We start from the raw sequence: 13,753 nt of genomic DNA, 5'->3' as shown, positions 1-13,753 counted from the left end.
CTACAGCCCTCCAGCTGTTGCGAAAATACACATCCCATGAGGCATTGTAAAACTCCTACATTCACAGACAGGACTAGGTAGGATGGGAATTATAGTTCCTAAACAACTGGGGGGCAGGGGCGTAACTACAGGGGTTGCAGAGGTTGCAATTGCAACCGGGCCCCATGCTCCAGGGGGCCTGTGCGGCTCCCCTGTACACCTGGATAGGAGGGGTGGCGGGGGCAGTATGTAGAGAAATCACTGTCCTCCTTTTTCCTCCTGTAGCTGCAGGAGGAAAATGGAGGAGATTGGTTCCTCTGTATGCTGCCCCCGCCACTCCTCCTATCCAGTTCACTTGTGTTCTGCTGTCTCTGGGCCCCTGTGTGCTCCCCTGGTCCCGTCCCCCCCCCAACTGTGCTGCCCCCCCCCCCCCCTTCACTGTGCTCCCTCCCCTCTCCTGCCAGCTGCTGCTGGGGATGTGTCACAATAGAGAACCAGGAAGGGGTCGGTAAATATATAATTTACCAGCTCCTTCCTTTTCTGAATGGACAGAGTCATAGTCAGTCACATTGTAAAAAATATAATAAAATGCTAAAAAAAAATACAAAAAAATACCAAAAAAATAAACACCAGTGGGTGATCTTCCAGGAACGCAAAGGTCACACTTGCAACCGGGCTCTGGCATTCCACCACAATGGGCAGGCCCCAAGATGGCAGGAAGGGGGCCCACTGCAGAGCTTGTGAAAGGGTCCCACTGTGGGACCGTAATAAAGGGCCGCACAATGAGAGTAAAGGGCCCCAGGATCAGTGGGAAGAGCCCCAGGCTTGAAGGGAAGGGCCCCGGCCAGGGGTCTGGGGGGGGGCCTTCATGGTTTCTTGCACCAAGGCCCTGAAGGTTCTAGTTACGCCTTTGTGGGGGGGGGGGGGCCATAGCTTGGAGACCCTGATCTGGAGAATAAAAAAAAAAAAAAAAAAAAAAGAAAGGTCTGAGAGATAAAACAAAAAAAAAACAAAAAGAAAAAAAAAAAAAGGGTCTGGTGGATAAAACAAAACCAAAGAAAATAACGATCTGAGTGATAAAGAAAGGTCTGGAGGATAAAAAAAAAAAAAAGAAAGGTCAGAGGGATAAAAGTTCTGGGGGATAACACAAATAAGTGAGGGTCTGAGAGGTAAACAAATAACAAAATAGAGTTCAGGGGGTTAAAAAAAAAAAGGGGGGGGGGTCTGAGAGATGAAAGAAGAAAAAAAAAGAAAGATTTAAAGGATAAAATAAAAAAAAAAAAGAAAAAAAAAAAAGAACAAAGAAAGGTCTGAGGGATAAAACAAGAAAAGAAAAGTCTGAGGTATAAAACATATCAGGAGAGACTGCGGGAGAGAAGTGAAAGGGAAGGGATCATGGCTGAAACCTTTAGATACATTGATGATGTGAAAAAGATTTAGGAGCCAACATCAAGAAGTCGGGAACATGACCTCAAACTAGCAGGACATATATGACAAATCCAGGGCATTCCCCCATCTAGGTGCTCTGTCCTGATGATCCCGTACTGTGCCCCAATATCTCTTCATCCTTATTTGAGTTGGTGAGCTTACTGAGGGGGGTGTGGCCATGATTTAGTGATTCCTGCACAATTAGGGGTGGGACCGCCCAGAAAGATGGTTTGACCTGGGATAGATTGTACAGAAAAAGGGCAGAACCTGGGCAGAACCAAGCAGAAGGTGGGGCTGATATGTGTGGGCCATGGGCAAGGGTGACAGTGTCCCGGGGATCCAAGATTAATATGATGGCAGAGGTAAAGTTCGAAGCTAACCTTAGAAAGTAACCTTAGCAGGAGTAGTTGATAGTTGGAACAGACTTCCAGCAAAGGTAGTGAATCAGTAAACAGTAAGCTTTGGAAAAACGTAGAAAAAAAGGTAAAAAAAGAATGCCTGAAACCAAGCTCATCAGTAATTTCCAGTAATGGTATGTAATGTGTCTCCTGAAGCATGTCCCCAGTCTCCAACAACTCCTATAGCATTTTTACCATTTCCAACAACTCTTATGACATGTTCCCAGTCTCCATCAACAACTACACCATGCTTCCAGTCTCCATCAACTCCTATACTATGTTCCCAGTCTGCATCAACACCTATGCCATGTTCCCAGTCTCCATCAACTCCTATAACATGTCCCGAGTCTCCATCAACACCTATACCATGTTCCCAGTCTGCATCAACACCTATGCCATGTTCCCAGTCTCCATCAACACCTATACCATGTTCCCAGTCTGCATCAACACCTATGCCATGTTCCCAGTCTCCATCAACTCCTATAACATGTCCCGAGTCTCCATCAACTCCTATAACATGTCCCGAGTCTCCATCAACACCTATACCATGTTCCCAGTCTGCATCAACACCTATGCCATGTTCCCAGTCTCCATCAACTCCTATAACATGTCCCGAGTCTCCATCAACACCTACACCATGTTCCCAGTCTGCATCAACACCTATACCATGTTCCCAGTCTCCATCAACACCTATACCATGTTCCCAGTCTGCATCAACACCTATGCCATGTTCCCAGTCTGCATCAACACCTATACCATGTTCCCAGTCTCCATCAACCCCTATAACATGTCCCGAGTCTCCATCAACACCTATACCATGTTCCCAGTCTGCATCAACACCTATACCATGTTCCCAGTCTGCATCAACTCCTATAACATGTCCCGAGTCTCCATCAACACCTATACCATGTTCCCAGTCTCCATCAACTCCTATAACATGTCCCGAGTCTCCATCAACACCTATACCATGTTCCCAGTCTGCATCAACACCTATACCATGTTCCCAGTCTCCATCAACTCCTATAACATGTCTCGAGTCTCCATCAACACCTATACCATGTTCCCAGTCTCCATCAACACCTATACCATGTCCCGAGTCTCCATCAACTCCTATATCATATTCCCAGTCTACATCAACTCCTATATCATGTTCTCAATTTCCATCAACTTAAATATCGTGTTCCCAGTCTCCATCAACTCCTGTAGCAGGTCCCCAGTCTCCATAATTTCCTGTAGCATGTTCCTAGTCACCAACAATGCCCATAGCATGTCCCCATTCTCCATCAATTCCTATAGCATGGCCCAGTCTCCATCAATTCCTATAACATGACCTGAGTCTACATTAACTCATATAGCATGTTCTCAGTCATCAACAACCCCCCTTTAACATGTCCCCAGTCTCCATCAACTCCAATAACATGTTCCCAGTCACCATCAACTCCTATAACATGTTCCCAGTCACCATCAACTCCTCTAGCATGTTCCCAGTCTCCATAAACTCCTAGAACATGGCTTGAGTCTTCATCAACTAATATATAATTTTCCCAGTCACCAACAACCCCTTTTAACATGTCCCCGGTCTCCATCAACTCCTTTAGCATGTTCCCAGTCTCCATCAACTCCTATAGGATGTTCCCAGTCACCAACAACTACTATAACATGTCCCTCCCTAGTCTCTATTAACTAATATAGCATGTTTCCAGTCGCCAACAACTCCTACAGCAGGTCTGCAGTCTCCATCATAGCGTGTCCATATTCACCAACAACTCCTATATCATGTCCTCAGTCTCCATCAACTACTATAGCATGTTTCCAGTCACCAACAACTCCTATAGCATTTTCACAATTTCCAACAACTACGATAGCATGTCCCCAGTTTTAAAAAGCTGCTATAGCATGTTCCCCAAACCCAAGCCTGAACTTAAGCTCACCACTAATCTTTATCAGCCTTATGTAATGTTTCCAGGCTGTGGCTGTCTTCTGAAGCATGACCCCAGTCTCCAACAACTCTTATAACAGGTTTCTAGTCTCCAACAACTCTTATAGCATGTTCCCAGTCACCAACAACTCCTATAACATATCCACAGTCTTCATCAACTCCTATAACATGTCCCAAGTCTCCATCAACTCATATAGCATGTTCCTAGTCATCAACAACTCCTTGTAACATGTCCCCGGTCTCCATAAACTCGAATAGTATGTTCCCAGTCACCAACAACTCCTATAGCATGTCTCCATCAAATCCTATAGCATGTCCCCAGTCTCGATCAACTACTACAACATGTCCAAGTCTCCATCAACTACTACAACATGTCCAAGTCTCCATCAACTACTACAACATGTTTAAGTCTCCATCAACTCATATACCATGTTCCCAGTCTCCAACAACTCCTATATTATGTTCCCAGTCTCCATCAACACCTATACCATGTTCCCAGTCTCCATCAACTCCTATTCTATGTTCCCAGTCTCCATCAACTACTATACTATGTTCCCAGTCCCCATCAACTCCTATACAATGTTCCCAGTCTCCATCAACTCCTATACAATTTTTCCAGTCTCCATCAACTCCTATACAATGTTCCCAGTCTCCATCAACTCCTATACAATGTTCCCAGTCTCCATCAACTCCTATACAATTTTTCCAGTCTCCATCAACTCCTATACCATGTTTCCAGTCTCCATCAACTCCTATATTATGTTCCCAGTCTCCATCAACTCCTATACTATGTTCCCAGTCTCCATTAACTCCTACACTATGTTCCCAGTCTCCATCAACTCCTATACAATGTTTCCAGTCTCCATCAACTCCTATACTATGTTCCCAGTCTCCATCAACTCCTATACAATGTTCCCAGTCTCCATCAACTCCTATACAATGTTCCCAGTCTCCATCAACTCCTATACAATTTTTCCAGTCTCCATCAACTCCTATACCATGTTTCCAGTCTCCATCAACTCCTATATTATGTTCCCAGTCTCCATCAACTCCTATACTATGTTCCCAGTCTCCATTAACTCCTACACTATGTTCCCAGTCTCCATCAACTCCTATACAATGTTTCCAGTCTCCATCAACTCCTATACAATGTTCCCAGTCTCCATCAACCCCTATACTATGTTCCCAGTCTCCATCAACTCCTATACTATGTTCCCAGTCTCCATCAACTCCTATACTATGTTCCCAGTCTCCATCAACTCTCCCTCTTATATGTATAGAGTTCTAGATATCAATATTTTTGATAAAAAGTAAAATTTGGGAAACTTACACTTGTTCTTTCATTCTTGAACCCTCCTGACAATGCCTGATTGGCCGTAATGCTTCTAGGCCAACTCAAGCCAAAATTATTTTGCTATCCATAACATTTTCCTTCCAGTCCCTTTGACAGCCACTGATAGCAGGCCAGGAAATGATGGGATCAGTGGTCACCTGAACAGGATGTCACAGGCAATAATAATAACCTGACAGGGGGTGTAACCCTTTTGCATTTTACTGTACAAATGTATTTTATCATTGCCTGCTCCATCCCCTGAAACCCTTTCCTGTCCCTAGAGGAAATGAGGGAAAATCTCTCCAATGGGGACACAGACTGTAATAAAAATGTGGTATGGTTGTATGCCTTCACCATTCTGTCCAAAACAGAAAAAGAAAAAAAAATTGGCCCCAAACCCACTGCTGTACATTTATTTTGGGTAAGTAACTTACCATTTAGTGAATACAGAAGATGACCATGACAGTCGAAGGACGTTGAAATTCAGATGCCAAGCAACTTTTTCTTGAACCACTTGCCGACCAGTCGTCACAGTTATACCACGGCAGGTTCCCGCGAATCGCCATACCTGTACGGCGGTTTCGTGGGAGCGATCCTGGGGGTGCCCACTCGACAGCAGGGAAGCCGATCCATGGGGCCGGCAGCCGCGATCGCCACCGGGCACCTGCGACCGCTCCCCGTGGAGGCAGAACGGTGGTCTGCTATTGTAAACACAGGAGACCGTTGTTCTCTCTGTGTCAGGAATGTCAGTTAGGGGTCCGATCTGTCCGCCGCAATGTCGCAGTCCCGCTAAAAATCGCAGATCGCCGCCATTACTAGTAAAAAATAAATAAATAAATACAAATGACATAAATCTTTCCTTTAGTTTGTAGACGTGATAACTTTTGCGCAAACCAATCAAAATACGCTTATTGGGATTTTTTTTTTAAAAAAAAAGAATACAAATTGGCCTAAAATAATGAAAAAGTTTGATTTCAAATTTTTGGGGGGTTGGGGGGGGGGGAATGTTATATAGCAGAAAGTGAGAAATAATGATTTTTTTTTTTGTTTTTTTTCAGAATTGATGCTTTTTTTTGTTTATAGCGCAAAAAAAATAAAAATTGCACAGGTGATCAAATACCACCAAAAGAAATCTCTATTTGTGAGAAAAAAAGGACATCAATTTTATTGGATTACATTGTTACACGACCGCACAATTGTCCTTTAACCACTTTACCACCGGAGGATTTTGCTGTCTTACGTCCAGGCCACTTTTTGCGATTCGGCGATGTGCGACTTTAACTGACAATTGCGTGGTCGTGCGACACCGTACCCAAACAAAATTGACGTCCTTTTTTTCCCACAAACAGAGCTTTCTTTTGGTGGTATTTGATCACCTGTGCGATTTTTACTTTTTGCGCTATAAACAAAAAAGGGCGTTTATTTTGAAAAAATAACAATATTTTTAACATTTTTTTATATGAAATTCCTCCCAAAAAATATGTAAAAATCAAATTTTTTTTAAATTTTTGGCCAGTTTGTTTTCTGCTACCTATGTTTGGTAAAGAAAATCACAATAAGCGTATTTTGATTAGTTTGCGCAAAAGTTATTGCGTTTATTAACTAAGGGAAAGATTTTTGTCATTTTTGGTGTTTTTTTTTTAACGAGTAATGGCGGCGATCTGCGATTTTTTTTGCGGGGCTGCGACATTGCAGCGGACAGATCGGACCCTTGACTGACATTTTTGACACTTTTGGGGGTACCAGTGACATTACTGCAGTAATCAGTGCTATATATATGCACTGTTACTGTAAAAATGACACTGGCAGGGAAGGGGTTAATTTTATTGGAGAGGGAGGGGTTAATGTATGCCTGGTGCTTACTAACGTGTGTGGGGGGAGGGGACTGAGTGACACAGGGACAGATCGGATGTCCAGCTATGCTGAACCCTGCAATCTGTCACTCCTTGTCACTAAGGAGATCCGCCCGCTCTGTTTAAACAGGCGGGCGGATCTCCAAACTAGATTCCCCAACGATCGGGGAAGAGCGGCGGCGATCGCCGCCGCTCCTCCCCTGGCCCGACTCCCGCTGTGAATGAAAACAGCGGGAGCGCGCCTCCGGCGGTGCGCGAGCGCCGCCTACAGGGGGAGGAGTCCAGCGACGTAGGTCTACGTCGCTGGACGATAACGAGCCACTGTGCCACAGTAGAGGCACAGTGGCCAGAGGTAAAATGGTTAAAGTAATGCAGTGTCGAATTGCAAAAAATTACCTGGTCATTAAGGGGGGAAAACCTTCCGGTCCAGAAGTGGTTAAAGTCCCAAAAAGTGTTTTTTTTTTTTTTTTTATTGGGAATGTTATATAGCATAAATTGAAAAATATATTTATATATTTTTTTTCTCAGAATTGTCACGCATTTTTTGTTTATAGCGCAAAAAATAAAAATCGCAGAGGTGATCAAATACCACCAAAAAAAAGCTCTATTTGTGGGAAAAAGGACATCAATTTTATTGGATTACAGCATCGCACAACCGCGCAATTGTCCATTAAAGTAACGCAGTGCCGATTTGCAAAAAATTACCTGGTCATTAAGGGGGAAAACCTTGCAGTTCAGAAGTGGTTAAAAGTCCCAAAAAGTGTTTTTTCTTTTTTTATTATTGGGAATGTTATGTAGCAGAAAGTGAAAAATATATATATATTTTTTTTTTTTGCAACTGGGCTATTTTTTTTTCACTTTTGAATAGTTTTTGGGTGATTGCAGGCTCATGTAAGCTCAATTTTTGATGAAAAAATTAGTTTCTTAATTTTTTTTATTGGGAATGTTATATAGCAGAAAGTGACATTTTTTTTTTTTTTTTTCAGAATTGTTGCGCTTTTTTTTGTTTATAGCGCAAATATATAAAAATTGCACAGGCAATCAAATACCACCAAAAAAAAAAGCTCTATTTGTGAAAAAAAAAGGACGTCAATTTTATTGGATTACATCGTTGCACGACTGCGCAATTTTCCGTTAAAGTAACGCAGTGCTGAATCACAAAAAAATGACCTGGTCTTTAGTGGTTAAAAGTTCCAAAAAGTGTTTTTTTTTTTTTAAATATGCAAATTTAATAAAATAAAATAAATTCTATCGGCCACTCGTGAATACGGCGCTTTAGAAATGCGTGGTGATTGAAACGCGGCGGTCTCGTCTCCCCACTAGAATTTGAATAATAAAGTTATATTTGTAATGTTCTTATGTTGACAGAGATGCAATTAATAATTCATGCATTCACCACCCGACAGAGAATGACAAAGATTATGTCATTAGCCTGCCAAGTGAACGGATATTTCTAACATACGAGGAGCCGGGTGTTTTATAGCCCAAAATTGCCGGCGTCCTCATTCATCCTGACAGGCAAATTTGTTTTGCAGCTTTTATTATTTATAAACACTTCATTTTGCTCTTTATAAATTATTTCCCCCGGAACAAAGTGCCGGTATTAATTGAGGAACCGATAAAAATATTGGATGACAACTGATTTACTACAAAGGAATGAGATTACGGCTTAAAGAAATTCTTCAGGTGTATCGACAGCTAAAAATTATTATTACTTTATTAATTTATTTCAGTTTTTGGTAGAGTAGGGAGCAATTGAACCCCTGGTCAGGTTTGTAGCGCTTTCCCCCCACAAGGGCCACTGTATTGTGTCCCAGGTTCTTCTCCCACCAGTGCAGTGGCAGCCAGGCACAAAGCAACATTCGCTCCTCTGGCTTAGTAAACATTCTAGGACTGGGGTCTCCAAACTATGCCCCCCCCCCCCCCCCGTTCAGGAACTACAACTCCCATCATGCCCGTCAGAATTTATTAAAAAAAAATAAAAATGCCATAAAAATATCCCATTGTTTGTAGACGCAATAACTTTTGTGCAAACCAATAAATATACGCTTATTGTGATTTTTTTTTTTTTTTTTACCAAAATTATGTAGCAGAATACAAATTGGCCTAAATTGATGAAAAAAAATAATATTTTTTTTACATTTTTTTTTTTATTGAATGTGTTTTATAGCAGAAAGTAAAAAAATATATATATATTTTTTTTTTAAATTGAAAAAGCAGAATATGTATTGGCCTAAAATGATGAAAAAATTAGATTTTTTTTTTGTACAATGCCTCATGGGACGTGTAGTTCGGCAACAGATGGTAGGGTCCTAGTTTGGAGATCCCTGGTCTAGGAGAAGCCTTTTTAAACCATTTCAGCTCCGGAAAGGTTTTACCCCCCCCCCTTCATGACTGGGCCGTTTTTTGCGTTTGGGCACTGCGTTATTTTAACTGACAATTGCGCGGTTGTGCGACGCTGTACCCAAAAAAAGTTGATGTATAATATATAAATATAACTTCATTGGGGCTCAAATTGTGAAAGAGAGGTTCAGGGAACATGAGACATCATTGTCACACATGGATTGGCCACCACAGAGTACAGAACTTAACCCCATTGAGAATCTTTGGGATGTGCGGGGGAAGGGTTTGCGCAGTGCTCCGACTCTCCCATCATCAATACAAGATCTTGGTGAAAAATGAATGCAACACGGGACGGAAATAAATCTTGTGACATTGCAGAAGCTTATCGAAACAATGCCACAGCGAATGCGTGCCGTAATCAAAGCCAACTAAATATTAGAGCGTGTGACCTTTTTTTTTTTTTCTTTGGTGGCGACTTGTTTTTTTTGGCCAGGCTGTGTGTATATATATATATATATATATATATATATATTATATATAATATATATATATATAATATATATAAATACACTTAAATTAAAATGTAAATTACACAGTGTAGAACCTAGTGGACCAACGTGTTTCGCATCCAGTGCTTCTTCAGGATCCACAAGCTTTCTATATCAAAAATATGGGCAAGATGTCTACAAAAACATAATAGTTACAAAGTTGTGCAGAGCATTATTATACTTTACATTTATGCCTGGAAGTTACACTTATGAAGATAGTGTGAGCCCAAAGTGGAGAAAAGAGAAGGAGAGAAAAAAAAAATATAAAAAATTATTTTTTTCTTATTTTCCATGTCAAAGGGCTATCAAAAGAATTATCCAGAGTAGGCATCCCAATTAGGGGGGGGGGGGACTATTAATAATATATATATATATATATATATATATAATAATATATATAATAATAAACTATATTACCATTTAATACCTAATTATTATTATTTTTTTATATAAAAGATGATGGTGAGAAGAGTAAATAAGTACCTAACATGTCACGCTTTAAAATTTGATTTGAAATATTAATTCGCTATTGTCACACAACTAGGTGGGCTCTGCGCCCTGACCCCACCCTTTTTTTAAGCCTATTAGAGCCTCTGGCTGTAATCACGTGCTTCAAAAAAAAAAAAAAAAAATCCCATTGGAATCCATGCATGTAGATTAGGGGGCCGGACGCATGGATAGGGAGTGCGGCGCCCCTGCGCCCCCAATGGACGGGCTGCCACTGTTTATAGTCGCCTTAAGTTTTCAACTATCTGTGCTGTTCTATACTAGGAAAAGTGAACAACTTTCACTTCAAAGAGCTGTCAGTTTTTATCGGAGAAGCGAGGAGTGATTTCAGGTGAAGTCGGCCGGTTCCACGGGAAAACACACACATGGGCCCGGCTCAGTTATCACACTCTAAGTACAAAAGGTGAAAGGGAAACAATCAATTAATTGTAAAGCCGGAGCTCGGTGTGCGGGTTTCTTGGTGACGCCATCTGATAACCGCGGTGTACACAGTGCTTAGTCAATGATTTTTATAGTGAGCACCTGGCAGGAAATCCATGCGGCTTGTGTGAGCGGTAAATGTAACGAGGTTCATTGTTGTGTGAATGTGGGACCGTGCCGGACAATGTTTTATAACAGCGGAATAGGGCTTGGATTACACTTACAGGTGCGACCAATCATGGATGCAATCCTGCACGTCGTGTGTGCAGCGCCTTGAAAAAGTATTCACACCCCTTGAAATTTCCCACATTTTCTCATGTTACAACCAAAAATGTAAATGTATTTTATTGGGATTTTATGTGATAGACCGACACAAAGTGGCACATAATTGTGAAGTGGAAGAAAAATGATAAATGATACAAATAAATCTGTGAAAAGTGTGGCTGCATTTGTATTCACCCCCCAGAGTCAATACTTTGTAGAATCGCCTTTCCCTGCAATTACAGCTGCAAGTCTTTTTGGGGATGTCTCTACCAGCTTTGCACATCTAGAGAGGACATTTCTGCCCATTCTTCTTTGCAGAATATCTCAAGCTCTGTCAGATTGGATGGAGAGCGTCTGTGAACAGCAATTTTCAAGTCTTGCCACAGATTCTCAAGGTGATTTAGGTCTGGACTGTGACTGGACCATTCTAACACATGAATATGCTTTGATGTAAACCATTCCATTGTAGCTCTGGCTGGATGTTTCGGGTCGTTGTCCTGCTGAAAGATGAACCTCCTCCTCAGTCTCAAGACTTTTGCAGACTCTAACAGGTTTTCTTCTAAGATCAACAGTGGGCATAGGATTGTGTATATGGGATTGTATGGTTGGGTTTTCAATACTGTTTTTTTTTTTTCTTTGAAGCGGATGGACTTGTGTTTTTTTCAACCTGACTAACTATGTAACTATGTATATGTAAGAGTTGTGCCGTACTCTTTCCATTTTCCCATGATGGAGTGAACAGCGTTCTGAGAGATGTTCAAAGCTTGGGAGATTTTTTTTATATACAAAGACAGAAACTAAAGGCTCCTGGGACTTTAAAGAAACCACATACAAAAATACATAGAATAAAAAAAAAGAAAATCTACAATATCATTAACCACTTTACCACTAGAGCATTTTGCTGTCTTACGTCTGGGCCACTTTTTGCGATTTGGCGCTGTGCGACTTTAACTGACAATTGCGCGGTCATGCGACGCCGTACCCAAACAAAATTTACGTCCTTTTTTTCCCACAAACAGAGCTTTCTTTTGGTGGTATTTGATCACCTGTGCGATTTTTACTTTTTGCGCTATAAACAAAAAAAGAGCGTTTATTTTGAAAAAATAACAATATTTTTAACATTTTTTTACATGAAATTCCCCCCAAAAAAGATGTAAAAACCAATTTTTTAAAACATTTTTGGCCAATTTGTTTTCTGCTACCCATGTTTGGTAAAAAAAAATCGCAATAAGCGTATTTTGATTGGTTTGTGCAAAAGTTATTGCGTTTACTAACAAAGGGAAAGATTTATGTCATTTTTGGTGTTTTTATTTTTAACGAGTAATGGCGGCGATCTGCGATTTTTTTTGCGGGACTGCGACATTGCGGCGGACAGATCGGACCCTTGACTGACATTTTCGACACTTTTGGGGGTACCAGTGACATTACTACAGTAATCAGTGCTATATATATGCACTGTTACTGTAAAAATGACACTGGCAGGGAAGGGGTTAATTTTATTGGAGAGGGAGGGGTTAATGTATGCCTGGTGCTTACTAACGTGTGGGGGGGAGGTGACTGAGTGACACAGGGACAGATCGCATGTTCAGCTATGCTGAACACTCCGATCTGTCACTCCCTGTCACTGAGGAGATCCAAACTGGATTCCCCGACGATCGGGGCAGAGCAGCGGCGATCGCCGCCGCTCCTCCCCTGGCCCGACTCCCGCTGTAAATGAAAACAGCGGGAGCGCACCTCCGGCGGCGCGCGAGCGCCGCATACAGGGGGAGGAGTCTGGCGACGTAGGTCTACGTCGTCAGATGGGATCGTGCCACTTTGCCGCAGTAGTACTACGGTACATAGCGGTAAAGTGGTTAAAGATCATCAGTAAAAAGGAATATAAATACATACAAATAGTCATGGAAGGACTGGAAGGAGGGATGGCGCATAGCAATGTAGTGTAGAACTGATACCTCTGGGTAAATGACAGCCAGTGGATGATAACAATTAGTACGTTTATTGAAAAGTACAATAAAATCCACAAACCGGTCAGGAAGTCTTCGGCATCATGTGAGGACACTGTGGGGGTGCCGCTCAGTCTAATGGGATGTCGCTGTATCAAATCCAGAGAAGGCCTGGGAGTGGAATCCGATGGATCACATAGACAGGGAAGGAAGTCGTGTGTGTCGGCCGTAACACACAACCAGGTGCCGGACCTCACGTCACTTCTGGGATCCTCCTACCGCACAGCGTCACAAGAAACAGAGAGCCGAGGAAAAGACAAGGGGCGGACCGGCGTGGAATTCAAGCTTCAGGTTGCCGTGACTACATGTTCCGCGCGCATGCGCTTTGTCAAGTCACCTCATATATTTCTGACATTCCAATACTATGTCATTAATCAATCTGTGCTGTATAGATCTCGACGCGTTTCGCGAATTCAAAAGTTTGCTTCATCAGAAGAAACACAGATATAAATAGTTAGTGCCATAATCAGAATCCTCTCATGTACCCACTAATGCTATTCAACGTCCATGTGACTGTACCGATAAATGACATAAGCTTAATAAAAGAAAATCCTTCCTCCTCTAAAAGCGCAACTCTTCTCACCAGGACTTGGGGAGAGACGAAATATCAAACCAGAAAGATAGACACACGAAGCCTCCGGGGGAAAAAAGGCCAGAAGATGGAATCCTAGGACTTGATAGCCTGGAGCAACGGAGATCGGGCAACAGGACTTCACCAAGATGTATGAGTTTTTTTTA

This window comes from Pelophylax lessonae, assembly GCF_965119305.1.
Source record: "Pelophylax lessonae genome assembly, chromosome: 10".
Lineage (NCBI taxonomy): Eukaryota > Metazoa > Chordata > Amphibia > Anura > Ranidae > Pelophylax > Pelophylax lessonae.
The sequence above is the reverse complement of the archived record's forward strand: the minus strand, read 5'-3'. Positions refer to the sequence as shown.